Below are 22,735 nucleotides of genomic sequence, written 5' to 3' on the forward strand. Positions count from 1 at the left end.
TAGTGAACTGATTTGATTTTTTTTAAAGTGTTTAAAGTTTGACAGACATTCCTAAATGGGTGAGACAAGTTAGGGAGCTTTTGTTTGTTCATGTGGCAGATTTAATGTGCTCGATATCAGGTTAATGAAGCTGAAACTGCTGTCATGGCTATCACCAGGTATTCAATGTGTAGGAAGCTCTCTTGGGACAGACTGTACTGCTGTTTAGATGTGGCAAATGATTATTTCCTATTCAGACCCTTGATTTTGAATCTGTGTACGCAGTTATCCTTAGACTTGGCAGGCAGTAGAAGTTGAGGGAATGACAGGATTACATGCTGAGCAATGAATTGTTATGAAAGCCATTAAATACTGAGAGCTGTTCGTTGTTTCCTTGCCGAATTGAAAAGCTTCTGATGGCCAGGACCTCTTCAGACCATGTGCCTTCATTGCTTTGGGAGATCATTTTTCTGCTGCCTTCGAACTTTGTTCCATTTTCTATCTGTCACCCTTTGCTTCCGCAGCTCTATCTTGTGCATTTTGAGGAATAGTGGGTTTAGCAGCCATCTTCTCACACTCCGCAGGACAGTGGAGATGATGCCCCCGGGATAAGAAGGAAAGGCAGAAGATTAACTTTCAGAATGTGAGCTCAGAAGCCTGAGTTTAGCATCAAGTCAGGGCTGCCACTACTCGTGGCCTTTTAGAAGAAAACCAGTTGATCGCACATTGCCAGTGACTCTTGAGAACACAGCAGCCCTGAATTTCTTCACCTCTGGCTCCATCCAGGCCTTTGCTGTTGTTAGTTGTAGATTCTCACAATTTGCTGCCTGCAAGTAATTCTGTCAGACACTGATGCCATTTCACTTCACCTCTGGTTTTGGTCCAATCAGAGTGAGCGATTCCTTGGATTGGCTGCTGCAGCTGGATTCCCACAGCTTCAGGGGAGTCGTCGTTGACACTCAGGGCAACGAAGGAGTCACCTTGAGTCATCTTGGAGTGTTCAGTAGATCAACTGGTCTGCATAGCCTTAGTAGATAGTTCCTTGCAGATGAGCATATTCCTCCAAAGAACTGTTGATGTCTGTAAGGAACCCAACATAAGCACAGGGTTGTCATTGAGCAAATAAATGGGAGGCTGAGCTTCAGATTCAGATGGTTGGAGAGACTGAGGTCTTTGTTAAGAATGTGCAGCAACATTTTAAGTTAAGCAATTAAGTGGCTACTGACCCCCTTGCCCTTTCTCCCCTCTCTCACTCTATTCACTGACCTCCCCACCTATAATCTATTCGCTCCTTCTGCAGTCCCACTCAGCTTTTTTCGGTTCACTAACCTCAAAACACTCTAACTGATTTTCTCCCTTTCCAGATGCTGCTAGACCTGCTGAGTTTCTTCAGCATGTTCTGCTTGAAACAAATCATTTCTGTTCTTCTTTCTATGCAACTCTTCCAAAGTGCAACCCCTGTATCGACAGCAGACTGAGAAATGTGCTAACATTTCTGAACTGACTGAAGTTCTCTGCGTTTTGGTGTCTGTGAGGGTCTTGCCAAAGATTGTCCCTATCAGCCCGTGTGCAGGGCAAGATTCAACTCCTCAGACAGGAGGCAATGTTTTGAGTGTTGACTGATATGCTTATTTTTTGCATTACTATTCTGTCTGTTTTGTGGGTTCATATCCTCAAATTCATCTCCTTTAATAGCATAAATGATGTGTCGGAGCTTCATTCTTCTATTTCTTTCACCCTTCCCTTTACTTTGGTATTCAGTTACGTTAATGGGGAATTGACATTGATTATATAGATACAATTTTCATCTTCTCCAACATGCAGTGTACCTCTCTCCACTGTATTCATCTGTACGGTTCAGCTGTTTAATCACGTGTCTGCTGCCTTCCAAGTAGATTCTGAAAACACAAGTTGGACATTAGTTTGCATTTTATTTTCTTCCAGCACAAGGGTTCTATATTTTTAAAAAAATCAAAGAACCCCCAGAGTCTGAGCAGAGTTACTTTTTGCATTTGTTAATAAGAAAAAAGGTGTGAGAACATCAAAATCTTAGGATCAAATTATGAAATTATTCTTGTCTATATTGTCGGTGATTTGTGCAAAAAAAACTAATTGTAAATCTGTCCAGCTTGCGACACCACTTGACAATAGAATTGATCCTGTTTTGATGTAATGTGGTGCTGACTTTGTGAGAAGGAGCTTGATAATTTTACTTTCATCTGATTAAAAGTGGATAATGTGATTAGTTGTGCTTTAACATGTCCTGTCTCACTCATAACATTATTTTGTTGGAATTGACATTGACTTGTCTCCTTCAGAAAACTATATTTGTCCCTCCAAAATTATATTCTTGTCCAGCTAGTGCAACAATTTAAATCTGTAACCTTCTATTTGTGCAACATGAGGGAATAATTGAACATTCAGTAATCCCAACCCTTTGGTCTAACTTGAGACTGCCAACATTAGGGGGCTGCTTTTTATGAATGGTTTCAGCTCCGGTTAGGCAACCAGAACCAAGTACATTGAAGTAAAATTGTCTGTTTCCACTTTTGTACATTTTCTTTCAAAAATCCTCTTTGTTACTATGGGGACAGTCTTTTTGTTTTGAAGTATACCTTTGCAGGTTCAGAGCTGCCTGAACACATTTTGAGGAATGTGGTGCTCTCAAGCATCTGGATTAAACTTGAAGACACGTGGCTGACCACATGTGGTTATGTAAGACTCTCTGCTTGGTTGAAAGGTTTCTGCCTTTACACTGAATAGGAATAGCACACAACAACTGGGATACTATTCCAAAAAATATGGTACACCTTTTTATTAATACTCCCAAGTAATTTTATATACTTTACAGTATTGGTTACTTAATCCTGTGAGCTAGGTCTTGCCCTGGTTGGTTGAGCTGCTGAGAAACATTTCGTGTGACCTACAGAGATTGACCACATCACTTAACCACTGCAGCAATGATGTCCTTGTGCTGGTACTACTTACGTTTTTGTACATTGCGCCATGCGATCTGAAGTAAATTAATTTTTAATTGGTTTGAAATTACCTGACTGTGGATGTAAGTTTGCTCACTTAGCGAGAAGGTTTGTTTTCAGATGTTTCATCCCCATACTAGGCAACAACATCAGTGAGCCTCCATTGAAGCACTGGTGGTATACCCTGCTTTTTATTTATGTGTTTAGGTTTCCTTGGGTTGGTGACATCATTTCCTGTGGTGATGTCAATTCCTGAGGTGATGTCATTTCCTGTTTTTTTCACTGGGGTTGGTAAATGGGATCCAGTTCTATGTGTTTATTGATAGAGTTCCCACTGGAATGTCATGCTTCTGGGAATTCTCGTGCATGTCTCTGTTTGGCTTGTCCTAGGATGGATGTGTTGTCCCAGTCGAAATGGTGTCCTTCCTTATCTGTATGCAAAGATACCAGTGAGAGTGTTCATGTATCCTGGTGGCTAGTTTTCTGCCTGTTTGTCCAAGCCACAAGGATACATGAATATCAACTAGCCATGAAAAGACATGACCCACTCTCACTAGTATCTTTACATACAGATGAGGAAGGACACTACTTCAACTGGGGCAACACATCCATCCTAGGATAAGCCAAACAGAGACATGCACGAGAATTCCCAGGAGCATGTCATTGCAACCAGAACTCTATCAACAAACACATTGATTTGAATCCCATTTAGCATCCCCTGAGAAAAAGAACAGGAAATAACCTCACCAGAGGAAATGATGTCACCAACTCAAGGAAACCTAAACACATAAATAAAAAGCGACTTATACTTCGTCCGGAGGCTCACTGATGATGTTACCTAGTATGGTGATGAAACGCCTGAAAATAAACCTTCCAGCTCAGCGAGCAAACTTACATAGAGAACCTCAACCTGAGCTACAAATCTTCTCAAAACATGTTATTACCTGACTGTCATCAGTAGGCTTAGAATTTGCTTGTATGAATGTTTTCCTAATGTCAGAATCCCACAATCCAACTTGAACAATCACTTTGGCTACATTTGTTATTTCTAGCTCTGCTATCAATCCTTAGGCTGATATAGATAGAAAGGTTTATTAGCCATTAATGAGAAAAAGGGTCGGCATCCTTTCTTTACCTGATACAAGCATGTTTGACAGTCATGATTTGTTTTGCTGAACCTGCTAATTCCAGCAAGATTCTAATTTGTCTGAATTCACCATCATGCATCGCTCCATGCCCCTACTGTATAGTTCTTACATTTCTTTGGTCTTCCCTTTTAATGTTCCATATCACTCCTCAATGAGACTGACTCCACACCCCAGGGAAAAGGCAAAACTGATTTACATACATTTAAAAAGTATAGTTTAAAAAAATGCAAGTGATCAATGCGTTGACTTTCAAGTGCAACCCAGAAATAATGCTTGAAAATGCTCAAAAACTAGTAAACTGTTGGTGGAATCACAACTGCCTGTAACCTTGTCTGAAACCAGTTGCTAACAGCGCATGAGCTCGGTTGAATCGACACCAGTTGCAAGATTTGAATAACTTCAGAGGAGTGTCGAAAGTGTGTTGCTGGAAAAGCACAGCAGTCAGACAGCATCCGAGGAGCAGGAGAAGAGACGTTCCCGAAACGTCAATTCTCCTGCTCCTTGGATGTTGCCTGACCTGCTGTGCTTTTCCAGCAACACACTCTTGACTCTGATCTCCAGCATCTGCAGTCCTCACTTTCTCCTAAATATAGAGTAGTTTCAAATTGAGTTGAAAAGCATTGGGTTGTGCACGTTCAACATGCTGCATTTTAGTCAGATGTGGTAATATGATCCAATTGAATGGTTCTGAATTTATGAAGGTAAAATAAAAGATGACCTCAAAGATCCTTCCCATTCTCATACATGACTTTATTCCATTTATGTTTCACAGTTATTTGTTTCAGTGCATTCTCACCATCTTCTGGACCAATTTAAAAATGGGGAAACGTTTCTGCTTCATCTGAAATGTTTTGCCTCAACTTGTGTGTTCTCATTTCCGAGGGCCAGCTGCAGAAATGTTTTCTTCCAGGCAGACCATTCATTGCAACAAACATTAGACATAGGTTTGACAATAATCTTGGTCCGCCTTCAGAGGTTTGTATTTATGTTTTAGGTCCTGATATTTTGCTCGTGTGAAAGTTGCAAGCTCACACAGCTGAAAAGATATGCAGTTGTGGTTGAGACAACTGGCATAATGCTGACTTTTTTTTCCACCTTGCAGTAATAAGGACTGTGTAATTTGAGTGTTATTATAAAACAACATTGTCATTTATGAATGCTGTTTGGACTTTGGCTTTCATTGAAGAATGTCATGATTGTCTTATTAATCATCTATGGCCAGAGGGAAGAAAGAGGAGGTTGTGTAAAAGTTCAGCTTCCTGCATAAATACATTGGCTTTTTGTTTGATATGGTTCGTGTGGTTCCCACATGCTTTTACTTGGTGCTTGCACAATGCCAAAACAATTGATTGAAAAATCTATTCCTGCAGTGTGTAACAAAACACATATTATAAAAACTGCCACCACCTTATCAATAAGGGGTATACCTTAAAGCCAAGAGATTAAAGTCCTTGTATTTTGGTTCCTGTGCATGGCTTAATCCATGAAACAAAAGCCATGCCTTCTAGGAATGTCTAGCTCTAATTCTTGGATGGAGTGGTCAAGGAAGATATTTGGGGACACCTTTTTTTTACTTGAAATGCTATCTTACCCTCCAGTGATGACAGTTATTTTCTTGGCTTTGTTTCTTGGAGGGAGATATGAGGGAGGCGTGCTAACATTTCAGATGCTGTGGCAATTGATTTATATGTGGATATTCTAGTTGTGGTTACTAGAGGCCAAAACTAATTATGGAAATGTTAGGGAACATTTGTCATCATTTCTGATTTGACCATTAATGTTCCATGGTGCAATGGCAGTGTTCCAACCTCTGGGGTAGAAGACCTAGGTACAAAGCTTCATCTGTCCTGGAAATGTCGTCATATTTCTGAACAACTGAAGTAAAAATAATTTAGATCCATGATTGAGGTGTGATTTGCAGAAGGGAAGAATAGTCTGTGTTCATGTGGCACAGGGCATTGTGAATGAACTTAACTATAATGTTCGTTAGAAGTTAGGGGAAGGGTTGGAGATGGTAGTGAAGGGTGAAATGTGTCTGAATTACAACCATTTTAGTCAGATGCACAGGCAATAAGGCAGCTTTATTTACCCAAAGGCAACAGAGAGCTGCTTAACTGCTAATGATAGATCTTATGCTGTAAATCCCTGAACTAATGCAATTAACAACTTCTTGGGAGGACACGGAAATTTCTTTGCTTGGCTGTGAAGCATGAATATTGCAGCTATTTTCTCCTGCTAAATAAATTTTGAAAGTAAAAATTTGAAACCATTAATAAAACCAATTTGCAAGCTCTACGTACTTTTATTAGATGGCTTCCAGAGATTATTAACTCCAGCCTGTGGATAAATCAGAAAGGCTGAGCCAATTTTCCTTGAGGATGAGAGGAAATTTTGATTGAGGTGCTTCAAATCATGCGGATCTCTACAGAATAGGTAGGGGAGGTGATGGTGTAGTGGTATTATTGCTGGACTGTTAATCTAGAGACCTAGGTAATGCTCTGGGCTCCCAGGTCGGAACTCTGCCAATTTGAACTCAATAAAATAAAATCTGGAATTAAGGGTCTAATGATGACCATGAAACCATTGCCAATTGTTGAAAAAACCCATCTGGTTCAGTAAAGTCCTTCAAGGAAGGAAACTGCCAACCTTGCTTAATCTGGCTAGTATGTGACTCTAGATCTGCAGCAATGTGATTAAGTCTTAACAGTCCTCTGGGATGGATTAGAAGTGCTGGCCTAGCCAGTGACCCCTGCATCCCAAGACTTAATGGACAAACAAAGATCAGGAGAAACTTCTCCGATAAGCAGAAATGTTGTGAACCAGAGCACTCGAAGGTGACTGGCTAAAGAGTGAAAGGGAACATGAGGAAAACTCTTCATATAGGTGTGTGGTAGGGGTTTGGAATGCTGTACCTGAGGGTGTGAAGCTGATTCATACTACTCTGTTGAAAGCGAATTAGATAATTGTCTGAAGAGAAGAATTTCAGGGTTCTGGGTGGATGGAATATGATCAGTTGAGTTAGTTCAGCAGAGATGCAAAATGTTTATTACTAATTCTGAGGATGTGGGCATCACTGGCTAAGCTAACATTTTAATTGTCCAAAACACAGTTAAAAATCAACCATATTGCTGTGGGTCTAGAGTTGTATGTAGGCCAGACCAGGTAAGGATGGCAGTTTCCTTCCCTAAAGGGCATTAGTGAACCAGATGGGTTTTTCCTGACAATTGGCAACAGTTTCACGCTCATCCATAAACTCTTCTTCGGAGATCATCTTTTATATTGGATTTAAATTCCACCATCTGCCATGGCTGGGGTCCCAGAACATTGCCTGCCTCTCTGGGTGAATAGTCTGCTCATAATTATCATGAGTCCATCACCTTCCTGGGCATGATACATTGAATAGTGTCCTCTTTTAGTGTCCTCGAGCAATCTTTTCAAGTGTTGTTGCAATGGATCAAACCCTTGATTCAATTAATATGAAGTTCCTCGTGTAATTTCAATTTTCTTTTGTTTTTTTTTACCTCATTTAATACTTGCACAGAGCAAGTGACGTCTGCCCACTGCCCTGGAGCTGTAACTATATGTCAAAGAGTGTCAATGGGGGTAAATTTCCTCTCCACAAAATCCCAACTCACCAAAAGCAGGTATTGAGTTAGTGAAAGCTGCTTAATTGGATGAGAAGGAATGGAATGGAGAACTAGTCACTCTGAGACTCCTTCTGATTCAGTCAGTGTTAGAAAATATTGCAGTTAGCATTGAGGCCCTTAAAATGCCAACTGTGGGGCATTGGAGGGCCCAAGCCAGTATTCTACCATGGGTGAATGAGGAACCCATGCCAGGTGAGCAAAAGGAGCTAGTAAAGACAGTTTACTCTTTTCTCCTCCCTCTTTTCTCCCATCTCTTTTCTCCCATCTCTTTTCTCCCATCTCTTTTCTTCTCCCATCTCTTTTCTTCTCCCATCTCTTTTCTTCTCCCATCTCTTTTCTTCTCCCATCTCTTTTTTTCTCCCATCTCTTTTTTCTCCCATCTCTTTTTTCTCCCATCTCTTTTTTCTCCCATCTCTTTTTTCTCCCATCTCTTTTCTCCTCCCTTTTCATGGGAGTCAGAGGTATTAGCTCTGCAAGGATGCAGCTCACAGCAGGAGGCTATAAATTGAGAAGGAATCTCCAGGCTTCAGTCAGTTACCTGGGATCAGAGTCATTGAGCTGCTTATAACTGGTGGGTTTGAGAGTGAATAAAAACAAAGCTGACATGATAGAAAATACGTAAAATCACTGATAAGAAACATCTATTAGGGTCTAGCTTTAAATTGCTGTAAAGTCATATTACAACAATAATTACAACAACAATAATTACAATTACAACAACAACCAGAAATAAGGGTGAATCAGGGCCATGTAACAAAGCAATATAAAAGGTGAAGTCACCATTGTCTTAGCAGACCAAAGGGCTACTTTCATGAGAGAGACTAGTCGTAGTGGTTTAACCTGAGGGTTACCACGCTTCAGGTGAGGGGAGAGACTGTGAAGGAGAGTTCTTTAATGGTGACTTCAGCTAGTATGGGAATTGAACCCAAGCTGTTGGCGTTGTTCTGCATCATAAACCAGCTATCCACCAAACTGAGCTAACTGACCACTTCGAGCGACAGGATTAGTATCGTGAATACCAAGTCAATAGTTGAATATGGAGTAAGGGAGAAAGTAATGATATCCCAACTTGGATTACTGTGCACACACGTGAGTGGACAGAGGACGGTAAAGAAAATTAGGGAATTGCAGATGCAGGTTGTGATAACAAACATCTGGTTCAAGCAAGAACCGGACTAGGTGTTAAATATTCTTGCACACATGGTGTTCAGGAAGGCGGAGGCACTTAAGGCGGGCATTGCTATGCTGAGGAAAGATTTCTCCGAAAGCTGAAAGATTCAGTTTGTTTAGAACTAAAGAACAAAAGGATATGATTATAATGTTTGATGTAGTCTATCGACCACTTCAATGGATGTTGATTTTAAAAAGTCTGCTGGGCAGGTGCGGAAAGATGTGGACACTTATAATATGGCTATAAATGGGGCATTTTGATTTCCTGAATGTAGACTGGGTCAGTGGTAGTGGAGAGGATGATGCCTAATTGTGTTCAGAACATTTTCTATGGCAGTAGGAGAATGCACTTTTGCATCTGGTTCTTGGAAATGAGAGAGGTTGAGTAAATTGAGAGACCATTTCGGAAACCGTGATAATATTTCAGATAATGCAAAAGGACAAGAGGTAATCCAGATTTTGAATTATTAACTGTGTGAGAGAGCTAGGTTCAATGGCATGTGAATGGAGCTGGGCCAGCGAAACTGGAACGAAGGTTGACTGGAAAAGATTTTAGCTGAAGGTGGCCCATTGTTCAAAGGAGAGATGGTTTGGGTACAGTCAAAGTATATTCCTTCTAGAAGGAAGGCAAACAAATCCAGAGCTCCCAGGGTGATAAAGGAGACATTAACAGGAAAAGGCAGGGTATATAAACTATTGCCATAGGTTGTGGATTCTAGAATTAGGGAACATTGTCTGAGAATTGGGGCCGGTCTGTTCAGGAAACATGTATGCACACAAGAACACTCTTTTTCAAAAATGACAGTTGATGCTCAATCAGTTGCTAATTTTCAATTTGATCTAAATTTTGGTTAAGCAAAGGTATTAAGGTATACAGGCCAAATGCAGGTAAATGAAGTTAGGCGACATGTCAGCTGTGATCTCATTGAATACTGGAACAGGCTTGAGGGGCTGAATAGACTACTCATGTTCCCAGTCAGGTAGAAGATACACTTGAGAACCAATAGGAGTACAGATACAGATCACAGGGAAATTAAAAACGACATGAGAAGCAAGGTCGGATTATGAGAAAAGACTGGTGATTGAGTTAAAGGGGACTCCCAAAGTCTTCTAGAGTACATCAATAGTAAGAGGTAGTGAAAGGAGGAATAGGGCTGGTTTGGGATCCAAAAGGGGATTTAAACACTGAGTTAAGAGGTATGGCTGAGGTGTTATGTGAATATTTTACTTCTGTTCTTTATCAAGGAGGTAGATGGTAACTAGGCCATGGTACCAGAGAAGGAAGCTTGCAGACTGCTCATGTTTATGTAATGTACTTGAAGAACACCATAGAATGTCAACAATTCAAATACAACCTAGAAAGCTATTTTTAAAGGCATTTTATGTTCAATAACCCAGTTAACTGTATTTAGATCTAAGAACTAAGAAACACTATGTCATGCACCGCTTTTAGTTGACTAATGATATAAGCATCCTCACTAATCAGAAATGTTTGAGTTGCAGTTTTCAATAAAATTGAAGGGTTCTAATATTATGAAAAGGGTGTTCATAATTTGCTAATACAGCAAGCTGGAGTTCCCAGCCTGACAGCCTGGAGTTGTTCCACATATTGGAACTTGGCGGTGTTCCAAGAAAGATTGGGTTAGAAATAGATCCAATCTCATCACTGTCAACTTGCCTCCCATTCCAGATGCTGCTCTTTCAGAGGTTTCGAATTAGAGCTAGCATTATCCATTACTTCAGCTTTTTTTCTCAGTTGCTTTGAAGCCCCTTTTATTTTTATCATGCTTCATTCACAGTGTTGTGAACAGTGCGCACATCTTTCTGATAATCAAACTCAGTTTCCAAACACAGTTTGGTTTATTTTGAGAATCTGGCCCAGTAACTGTCAAAAGTATGCTTTGATTATTTGAAAGTTTTCCTTGTTAACGCACAGACAACAAATTAAAAGAAGTCTGTTCTAAATGTTGGGAGCGATATGTTGTCAAGCTGTTTTGAGTTACAGTGTACTAAGGATGTGTACAAAAAATTGCTCTGGAACTGTAAGTTACCGGTTTGAATGATAAATAAGCCTATTTGAGACTTTCAATTTAAACTGAATCTTTCACGTTTGGTGTGAAGTAGTAGAGTGTTAATTCTGTAGTAAGGCAAACAACGCAGGAGTATCATGTAGTGATAATTTCTCCTTTCTGCCACCTCACCCCCCAACCCCCCCAAAAAATGAAGGCAGTGATGCAATCTTGAAAATGACAAGATAAAGCCTTGCACAAGATTTGAAGCTGCGCATAAGGTGAATTTAGTCAAGGGTCACAAAAAGAGTTTTAGTTGAAAATGATAACTTTTATGTGGCTGGAGCAAATTGGTTCTAAGTTGTCCTCTTGAAGCTGCTGGACTGGCAAGATATCCTGGGTGCCATGCCCGCACAAAAAATAAAAAGCATCTGAAACTGAAAAGTTTGAGTGACAACTGAAACTAGCACAAGAGATTTTTTTTCAAAAAAGCACCATTACCACATTAGTGAATGTCCACAGGGAAAAGCCTTTTTATCTTGTTACTATGAATCCCTAACACAGGGTGTAAAATGTTTGCAAAACACAAGCCTCATCATGAAGATTTTTCCCAAATTCACAAGCATGAATAGAAATGCCACAGGTAACCTCTGAATTCATGCTTCTGAAAGGATGGAGCTTTCCTTTTTCGACTGCATGATTTGCAGAAATTAGTAAGCAAATGTGAAAATAAAAGTGAACTTGATAATTCACCTGCGATCTGGAGGTTTTCAAGCAATAGCCACAAGAATCAATTGATCAGTTTTTCTTTAGTCAATGCCATGACAAAAACAAAGAAATTTTTTGGAAGGCAGACCATTAATGTAACTGGTTATAGTTTTCAATGCCTATTGAAGCTTTACAAAAAAATATTTCTTGCAGAAAAAGGAAGGTTAACACTGCTAAAATATGACAAAAAAATTAAGCCATTGTAGCTGGTCACATCTATAAACATGAGGTACAGCTAGCAATATTGACACAGTGGCTAGGATGCAGAAAGCAAGCAAGTTGTGTGGGGAGTGTGATCTGTTGCATGCGCCACATAACTATCCTGTCCAAGATCCTTCCAAGTTGTGTGGTGTAAAAGAACACTTGTCTCACCTGTGCAATGAATCTAGTTTCAAAGATATAACCAGTGGCTACCCATTAGATGTAATCATCATATTGGCAGCAAGAAGAAGGTGTGCCAGAGACCTGCTTAAATGCAAGCACATGCATAAAGGTTGCAGCAAGATGGACCATAGTGATGATTTGGACCAGAAGGTAAACAGGCTTTCTATATTGTCTATTTAACACAATGTGTGGGCTAAGTCAAACAGTTGGAAGCATTTTCCCCCAGTAAAATTAAATGCCTGAAGAAAATTGTCAAATACAGTCAAAGTTGAGTCGTGAGGTAATGCAATCATCCTACCAGTCAAAATTCTGAAGGATATATAGCTAGAAGCCTGTGATACACCTGACCTGAGTGGAAGGGTAACCCATCCCTTGCTTGTGACCATTACCAATGAAATGCAAGTATGACAGTACTGCATGGAGATTCAGATATTCTACCAAATCAGCACGAATGGAGAGAACAGCAGGATGAGCAGCATGTATAAAACTCAACATTTGTAACTGTTTGTGAAAGCAAGAAAATATCCTTTCAAGCAAACCAGGTCAAGAATACACTCATTCATTTAATCATTCCAGAATTTACAAATTATAGCTGACAGTTTTGATTTCAGAGGAAACCTTAAACTGAGGTATTGCATTTCAGAGAACTCAATTCTGCCAATTGGCTCTCCCAACAAGTAGAGAGTGTTCATAGAAGCTCAAGAATGAGCTGGATAAAAAGCATAACCTAATGGTGTTGTCCACTATTTTACATCAGGACATACTAGTGCAGTCTTGTAAGATATATGCTGAAGAGAGATGACCTAATCAGGGTATCGATTGGACCCAAGATACCTAAATGTTTCTCAAATGGGATACTTACACATTTTATGATGTACAATTTGTATCTCCAAGGCAAAGATGTACAGAGATGTTTTAATTTCCTCACACCATTCCATCCATTCAAACATCTGACAAAGCATTATCATTGAGAGCTCTTGTTGAAAGACATACCATAGTTATGGGAGGAGGATGATCAACACTTGCTCACATCATTCATGTAAGTGAATGTTAGCAGAAAATTTAGAAGGTCTGGGAGCATGCATCATGCAAGATGGTAAACAAATTGCGTTTGAATTCAACAGTCTATTGCAAGCACAATGTAATCATAGGTGAACAATTGCTGTAACATTCGTAAAATTCCATACAAGCCTGTCCAGTAAACAACTGTGGAGATTGATCACAAGCAATTGGCAATGATTTTGACCAAAACCAATGATATGTGTACCATCTGGTCTATGAAGACTTTGAGTAAAAGTACAAGGATTGAAGTTTAGTATCCGTGACAAATGTGGCATCAAAAATGGTTTTCTTGGACACGGTCCATTAGCAAATCTGAATAGAATGCAGAAATTCCAATGGACTTGAAATTAGTTTGGGTGGATATCGTGGTAGAAATGCCAGTGCAACCAACTTTGAGTAAAGAAGCACTTGGCAATTAAGGCAAAAACTAGGATATCCCCAAGACCTGCAGCCATGAAAATGTCTAAGCCGCAACATGCTAGGCTAAAGATGGTCAGGTAACCTGCCATTTCAGAATAACTTAAATCTGCTTGAATATTTTCAATGATTTGAATGTAGGTTATGTACCATTCTGGTCTGATTGATGTAATTCTGTATTCAGGGTTTTTTTAAAATAAAAGAATATGACATGCTGTATTGGAATTGCAAGAACAATGGTACATTTGAGATCTTGGTGAATGACCAGAGGAATCCTATATCTGCTTAATCAATGAGTTTTAAGGATTGCATGTTTGAAATATTTCCTTTGAAGACACAATACAAATAGATCTTCATAAGAAAGAAGCAGGAGAATTGGACAAGAGATACATGGCCTGCCAGAAGTACAGTGCCATGCAAAAAACTTGTGAAAGGAGTTATGGCTCGTGGAATATAAGAGAATCTACGAATATGGATACAAAATTGAGTGGTAGGTGATAGAACAATGGTTACTGAGTGGTTGTTTTGACCTGCAGGAAGATTTGCTGTGGAGCTCCCGAGTGGTATGTTTTGGAATGTGTGCTTTTCCTACATATGTAAATTTGAGACTCATAGTCGCACATGAGATGCGGATATTGCTCGCATTTATCCTCCTCCACTATTTCTCATCTCGGGTGGTGCTGAACTATCTTCTTGAACTCCTGCGGCCTATTTGATGTAGATAAATCTACAATGACACTGGCAATGAATTGATGAATTTTGACATCATGACAGTGAAGGAAGGATGACATATTTCCAAATCAGGATGGCAGTGGCTGAGAGGGGAACTTGCAAGAGGTAAAGTTACCAAGACCAGTGATAACTTCTCTTAATGTTCAGGAGACAATTTCAAAGTTTTTGAATGATACAAGACTTGGGAACACTAACTGTAAGGAGGACAGTGTAAAATTTCAACAGGATATTGACACGTTGATGGAATAGGTGGCTAGGTAACTGTGGACAAGTATAAGGTAATGTAATATATTTTGGTGCAAAAGACATGGAGAGGCAGAAAAAAATCAATAATATTATTTTATTAGGTATGCAGGAATACAGAGATGGGTGTATATGTACACAAGTAATGAAAGATTGTCCATCAAAAAATCATGATGGTTGAAAAATGAGGATGACATGATTGAACTTCACCAAATTGAGAGGCATGGACAGTTGGAGTCATTTTCCCAGGATAGAAATATTAATTACTGTGGGACTTAGGTTTGAGATAAAAGGGTAAGGTTTTAAAGTAGATGTCCAAGACAAGTTTTGGTTATACCAGAGGGTGTTAAATGCACTGCCAGAGGAGGTGGTAGAGGCAGGTACACCGGCAACCTTTTAAGAGGCATCTTGACAGTTGTCGAGAGTGTGGTGCTGGAAAAGCACAGCAGGTCAGGCAGCATCTGAGGAGCAGGAGAATTGATGTTTCGGGCATAAACCTTTCATCAGGAATCATCAGGCATCTTGACAGTTGTATGAATAAGCAGAAAATAGCAGAATATATACTGTGTGGAGGCAAAAGGATTTTAATTTGGAAAGGCATCAGGTGCCACCACTACCTTGGTGGACAGAAAGGCTTGTTCTTGTGCTGTATTTATTCTTTTGTTCTTGTGACAAGTAGAGAACAATGAATAAAGCATACAATATTTTAGGTCTCAATAGGGGTGTGAAGTACAGAAGCAGGGAAGTTATGCTCAACTTCTAAAAGGTACCAATTAGACCGCAACTGGATTTTTTTATGGTTCTGGGTGCCACACCTAAGGGAGAATAGGAAAGTATTAGAGACTGCACAATAGGTTCATGAGAACTTCGGTTGTGGTTATAGATTGGAGAACTTGGAGCTGTTTTTCTTAAACTGAAGAAGGTTGAGGGGCGAGCAGACAGAAACTTTCAAATCACAAGGGGTTGGAGCAGAATGGGTGAGGTAGTATTTTGCAAAAGAAGCAAATACAAGATGAGAGAGAAATATTTTGCCCAGCCAGGAGAAAGAAAGTCCAGAATACATTGTATTGAACTGTGTGGTTAAAGCCGATTCAATGAAAGCATTCAAGAGGACATTGATTCTATTTATATAAACACTCAATGTGCAGGGGTATAGGGAAAAGGTGAGAAATTGGCACCAAGTCAAAATACTCAGACAGCTGCTCCTCACATAACAGACCAAATGGCCCCCGTCTGCAAAGTCATGTCTCTGTGATTCTGAGTATGAATTATAATCATATCAGATATAAGTGGGAATGAGAAGGGGGTAAAAGGCACAGGATTTTTTTTGGAGTAATATTTAACTTCTGTGAAATCTCCAAAAATGTCTGTCTGTCTTATAAGAGTGACACACTTGGAAGTTTAATGGTTCCCTTTTTGGGCCTGAGAGATTCATTGCATTGTATTAACTATCATTATGTTGTTAAAAGTATACTTCTGCTATTAATTATGAGTCCCAATTTTCTGCAATGAATTTAATGGACAATTTCATGTACAAATCTAGCCAGTTCTTTCTTAAAAAAAAACAGGAGACGAAATGTCAAGATTATATTTGCATGACACAAATGATGGACAGTGTGAAACAGCCAATATATTCTGTCAAGCCACATCTTGCAATCTGCCTCCATTGTCCCATGAACTTACTGACCATTTTTCTCATTACTGATGGTGGATGTTCTTATCCTGCAATTAGGGCTCATGTCCCTGGAAAAACTAAGTAGTTACTAAATCTACATATGGTCAATGAAATGACTCTTCAGTGAATGCTGATTGGCTCCACCTTTCACTTCTGTAATTGATTGCTATCATTTAATGCATTTATCACCTCTTGCATTAATCTTCTATTCCCCATCTGAATTTTTTGAGAATCCCCTATTTTTGTCTTTGTGTGTGGTTTTCTTTCTTTTTGCCAGCTTTATTATCACTGCTGTGTATCTGTGATTTTTTTCAGTTTTTAGAATCAACAAATACTGCCTTTAAAACAAACATTTATTCACTGCTTACTTTCACAGGACTGTATCACGCATGCACAGTAACCAACTTGGTAATGTCTAGAAGTACACAAAAACGTAGAAAAACAGAAGCAACTACAGGCTATTCAGCCCTTTGAGTCTAACACTGCCATTCTGTTTGATTATGGCTGATCAGCCCAACCCCTTACACTGGGGAGGAAACAGGAACAAACCCTTTTAGCCCTAAGAAAGATATCTAATTCCTTCTTGAAAACATTCAACCTTTTTCAGTTGCTATTGATTTCCATAGGCTCACCACTCTCTGGATGAAAGAATTTCTTCTCATCTCAGGCGTCCTTTTGTCTATGACTGCAAGGTTTGGACTCCGTCATCATCTAGAATATTCAGTGTTTATCCTGTCTTGTCCTGTTACAATTTCACTGGCATCTAGGAGACAACCAACCCCTCCCCGAGCTATTCTTGTAAACACCAGCAAATGTGGTCTTAACAGATCCTGTATCTCTTCATATTTCAGTGCTGCATCCCAAGAACCAGTCTGATAAACCTTTTTTGCCCTCCCTCCATGGCTAGAATATCCTTCCTCAGGTGTGGAGACCAAAACTGCACACACTGTTCCAGGTGTGGTCTCACCAAGGCCCTGTACAAATGTGGCATGGTATCTTTGCTCGTGTACTCCGATTCTCTTCCGATGAAGGCCAAAATCATCATCTGCCTTGTTCACCACCTGTTATAGCTATATACTAAACTTTCAGCAACTGGTGTATAGGTACCTTGTATGATCATTTAGATCAGCTGCTTTCCTGTTTATTCCTACCAAAGTGGATGACCTCAACTTTGTACTTCATCTTCCAAGTGTTTGCATGCTCACCTTGTCCAAGCCACACTGAAACATTTCTGCTTCCTGCTCATGATTCATCATCCCACCCAACTTTGTGCCACCTTCAAACCTAGGGATGTTATGTTTGGTTCCCTCATTGAATTGCCAGTATATATTCTGAAAAGATGGCGTCCAAGCACTTATCCATGCAGGTCAGTGGCTGCCTCTTGGAGAAAGACCTGTTGAATCCTACTCTGTTTCCTGGTTGCCAACTAGTTCCCTATCCCTATCAGTACGTCGCCCCCAGTACTGTGTTTTAATTTTACACATTAATCGCTTAGGTGGGTCCTTTCTGGAAAACCTTCTGATAATCAAAGTGAACCACAGCTGGCTCCCCTTTATCAACTCCATTCGTTGCAACCTGGAAAAATCCTAGTAGATTTATCAAGTATGATTTCCCTTCTCTTAAGCTATGCTGATTCTGCCTGATCCTACCACTTTTTCCTAAGGGTTCTGCTATGAAGGTGTCTGTCATGGACTGGAGCATTTTCCCCACCATAGATGCCAGGTTCACCATTCTATTTTCCCTATTGTTTCTCCTTTCTTCCCTTTTTATCAATAGAGGGATTGTGTTAGCTACCCCACAATCCATAGGAACTATTCTCTCATAAAAAAGATGAACCAAAAATAGTTGGGAAAAATAGAATTTTCTTTTTTTTGAAAAAGAGAATTCCAAAATATTTGACTTTGAGGTTGCGATTTGGGGAAGGAGCGTGCATACAAAATAACGCTGTAAAGAAGAGTTACCAGACTTGGAATGTTTAAATGTTTGCTCTCTGCAGATGTTGCTAGAACTACTGAGTTTCTCTAGCATATTGTTTTTGGTTCAGATTTCAGCATCTGCAGTTCCTTGGTTTGTTTGCATATGACTTTCATAATGCCTTGTCCAGTTCCACATTCTCCTCTCTGCTGCAGAAGTAAAGTTTCCATTGCTCTCTCATTCATACAGAAAGGGCTTGGGTTCAACTCAAATTTATAACGGCAGAGGTGCTATCATATTCAATTGAGTAGTGACCAAAAAAATGGAAATTTGGTTTCACTGGGAAGTTAACAAATGCAGCCGTTGGATCAGTGCACAATTGGACAGAAAGGCTGTCAAAACTGACAACTTCAGAACAATCACTACTTTCTTTTGCATCAAGTATATGACTCAATAGGAAACAGATTCAAGTGAGCATTACATGGAATTGAAAACAAAAGGTTCTTGGTCCCAACAGATTCATGCTGATAATATACAGGCCTCTCCCATTTTACTTAATCTGACACTATCAACATCAGCTTCTATTCCTTATTCTCGTTCTTACTTATTTCGCTTCTTCTCATACGTTATTCACAGGTTAAGATCTCTTGGGCTGAATGGCTTGTTTCTATGTTGTACAATTTGATGTAGAAACTGAAATTAGCTACTGAAAACAAATTTGCAAGTTAACTTCAGTTAACACTGGCAAAATCCAAAATATTAAAGGCCTGGTTGGAAATTTATCTTTGCCCATTGTTGGGCTTAGCACAGCATACTCCACATGTGGTCCCAGGCCTTGCCTAATAAACTAGAGACCATGTGCTGCAATTCACGGCTCACCTCCTGCTGCCAGATTACTTGCCCCACTGTACTTTTATGGGCAGAACAGAGGGGATTTGATGACTACCAATTTTTAGTGCATTGAAGCCTGTAAGTGGGGAGTTTGTGCCCACTGGGAGAGACTGTTGCCTTCTCTGAGAGACAACAAGACATACGTAGACAAAGATACAGCAGAGACACTTAGGGCTGTAGAAAACTACAATTCATTTATTAAGTACTGAAATGAATGCACCCTTTTAACTACTAGAGATCTCTCAATCACTGCCTTTCACTACCCTGATTTCTGGAAGTACACCCAAACGTTATTACCTGGGAGACTTCACAGCTGGTCAAGCTGAAACTCTGTTCGATGTCTTCACCACGCCTCTTGACATCGGGTACATCTTGCACAACATTGATCTTCGAAGTATTGCTGAACAAAGGGATTTCTTCAGGTTTTTTTATACACATGTCTCTGTGCCAAGTGTGTGCCTTATTTGGAATTATGTGTGCACAGGACCAATCCTGAACATTTTGTCCAAATGTATGCGTTATCTGGTAGAGACAGCAGTTCCTGATTTTCCTGCAGTCTTAACTCTTAGCAGACCTGACTGGGTTGTTTTATGAATGGAATTATGCTGAGCCAATGTTAAGCCTCTATCAGTCCCTGTCACTCGCTGTTATCTTCAGCCTTGTCCAACAAGGCCTCTGCCCATTCTGGCCTACAAGTACATGAAAGGGAGATGCTGCCTTCATCCGCCCTGTATGTTAATTCAGAGGTGCCATGTACCCCTCACTCTCAGTTTTGCCTGTCTGTGCTCTCCCTCCTATCTACCCACTCACCCTTTCCAAAATGGCTGTACTAAGCCGCCTCTTGTCAGATTCCAGGCTAGCCTGACTCTGTTGGATATCCACAGTTCCTCATCCTGGTCTGACATTAGTCCTGGTTTCCAATTGTTGGCAGTTCAGAAGTAGGCCCTCCTCTTGCAGATGGAGAAAATGCTGCCTTATACTCATTGAAGGTCTGACACACACAAAATTGAAGTGATTTACCCTGGGGGGAGTGATTGGCTCACCCCTGAAATTTACACTGGGGTGCAAAGACTCTGCCCTCAGCTAATAGGATTATTAGCTTTACAGGTTTAAATTCCCAAATTGCCATGGAATTTAAATTCAATTAATCAAATAAAAATATTGAAAAAAAAGCAACAATGGTAATAAAATGACCAGATTCTTACCCAAAAAAATAGCTGCCTGGTTTACCTCTGTCTGCGGGAATGGAAACCTGGTGCCCTTGTTTAACCTTGACCGATCTGTGACATCAGACCCACAATAAGATGGTTGCTTCCTCACTGCTTTCAGAAGTGACTGAGAAAGTGAGTCAGTTGTTGACTGGCTGGCTAGCTCCTCCTCTAGGAGGAATTAGAGGGTGATTCATGTTGGTCTTGAGATACTCCAAAAACGTGAAAGAATAAAAGAAACAGCGAGGCCAAAGGACTTCCTGGAATTTAATCTTGGGTCTTATCAACATTTGTACTGAGCTGCTCGTACCTGACAAAGCGATTGAGACAGTTTATGCTTGGCAAATGTCAAATGTTGGGTCACATGGTAGGAGCTGGCATTTGCTGAAAGTTAATTGCAAGGCAATTACACATTAAGTTGGGAGAGCTAGTCAAAAGGGACTTCTAGCTCAGTCTTGCTGCAGTACCACATTGGTACAAGAATATGTTCACAAGCCTTCCTGATTTTACAGCGTTTATCACATTGAGCAAAGAATTGTAAACCTGAGCAAAGGACACTGGTCAGCAGTATTCAGAGTTGATCAACAGTCCTCCACCTTGGGTTAATTTTGGTGCTGTGTCTATTTTTCTTCTCTTGATGCACACCTGGTATCTTTCACATCTGTATTTAATGGCTCTATTTCAACATTTTGGAGTTACAGTAGACAGTGGGGATAATTGAGACGTGGCTTCAAGTGGACAGGACCTGGGAAGTGAATATTCGAACCTATATGTGCTATTGTAAGGGCAGACTGATGGGCAGAGGGGGTGGGGTGGCCCTGTTGGTAAGGGATGATATTCAGTCCCTTGCGCGGGGGGACCTAGAATCAGGGGATGTAAAGCCAGTATGGATAGAGCTGAGAAATTCTAAGGGTAGAAAGACTCTATTGGGAGTTATCTTCAGGCCCCCAAACAGTAGTATGGATGTAGTGTGTAAGTTGAATAAGGAGCTGAAATTGGCCTATCGCAAAGATATTACTACAGTTGTCATGGGGGATTTCAACATGCAGGTAGACTGGGAGAATCAGGATGATATTGGACTTCAAGAAAGAGACTTTGTGGAGTGCCTCCGAGATGGATTCTTAGACCAGCTGGTGCTGGAGCCTACCAGGGAGAAGGCAATTCTGGATCTGGTATTGTGCAACGAACCAGAATTGATCAGGGATCTCGAAGTGAAGGAGCCATTAGGAGGTAGTGACCATAATACAATAAGCTTCAATCTGCAATTTGAAAGGGAGAGGGTACAATCGGTAGTGACAATATTTCAGTTGAATAAAGGGGACTATGGAGCTATGAGGGAGGAACTGGCCAAAGTTCAATGGTGCAATACCTTAGCAGGGATGACAGTGGAGGAACAATGGCAGATACTTCTGGGTATAATGCAGAAGATGCAGGATCGGTTCATTCCAAAAAGGAAGAAAGATCCTATGAGGAGGCAGGGATGGCCATGGCTGACTAGGGAAGTTAAGAAATATATAAAGTCAAAAGAGAAAAAGTATAACATAGCAAAGATGAGTGGGAAAACGGAGGACTGGGAAGCTTTTAAAGACCAACAGAGGATTACTAAGAAGGAAATACGCAGAGAAAAAATGAGGTATGAAGGTAAACTGGCCAAAAATATAAAGGAGGATAGGAAAAGCTTTTTTAGGTATGTGAAAGGGAAAAAAATGGTTAAGACTAAAATTGGGCCCTTGAAGACAGAAACAGGGGAATATATTACGGCGAATAAAGAAATGGCAGAAGAATTGAATTTGTACATCAGATCTGTGTTTACTGGGGAAGACACAAGCAATCTCCCAGAGGTAAGTGGCTGAAGGACCTGAACTTAAGGGAATTTATATTTGCCAGGAATTGGTGTTGGAGAGACTGTTAGGTCTGAAGGTTGATAAGTCTCCGGGGCCTGATGGTCTACATCCTAGGGTACTGAAGGAGGTGGCTTGAGAAATCGTGGATGCGTTGGTGATTATTTTCCAGAGTTTGAAAGATTCAGGATCAGTTCCTGTGGATTGGAGGGTGGCTTATGTTGTACCACTTTTTTAAGAAAGGAGCGAGAGAGGAAACAGGAAATTATAGACCAGTTAGTCTGACCTCAGTGGTGGGAAGTATGCTGGAGTCTATTATAAAGGATGAAATTACAACACATCTGGATAGTAGTAACAGGATAGGTCAGAGTCAGCATGGATTTATGAAGGGAAAATCATGCTTGACTAATCTTCTGGAATTTTTTGAGGATCTAACTCTGAAGATGGACAAGGGAGATCCAGTAGATGTAGTGTACATGGACTTTCAGAAAGCCTTTGATAAAGTCCCACATAAGAGGTTAGTGAGCAACATTAGGGCGCATGGTATTGGGGGCAAAGTACTGACTTAGATTTAAAATTGGTTGGCTGACCGGAAACAAAGAGTAGTGATAAACGGCTCCATTTCGGAATGGCAGGCGGTGACCAGTGTGGTACTGCAGGGATCAGTGC

At 40.3% G+C, this 22,735-nt stretch overlaps 1 protein-coding gene across 15 annotated transcripts in view; it reads left to right on the top strand.

The window, feature by feature from the left end:
- The window catches only part of dmd (dystrophin), a 1,983,813-nt gene that overhangs the window by 319,001 nt on the left and 1,642,077 nt on the right, over positions 1–22,735 (top strand). The window lies entirely within an intron of this gene.

Source organism: Chiloscyllium punctatum, chromosome 15 (genome assembly GCF_047496795.1).
Source record: "Chiloscyllium punctatum isolate Juve2018m chromosome 15, sChiPun1.3, whole genome shotgun sequence".
NCBI lineage: Eukaryota > Metazoa > Chordata > Chondrichthyes > Orectolobiformes > Hemiscylliidae > Chiloscyllium > Chiloscyllium punctatum.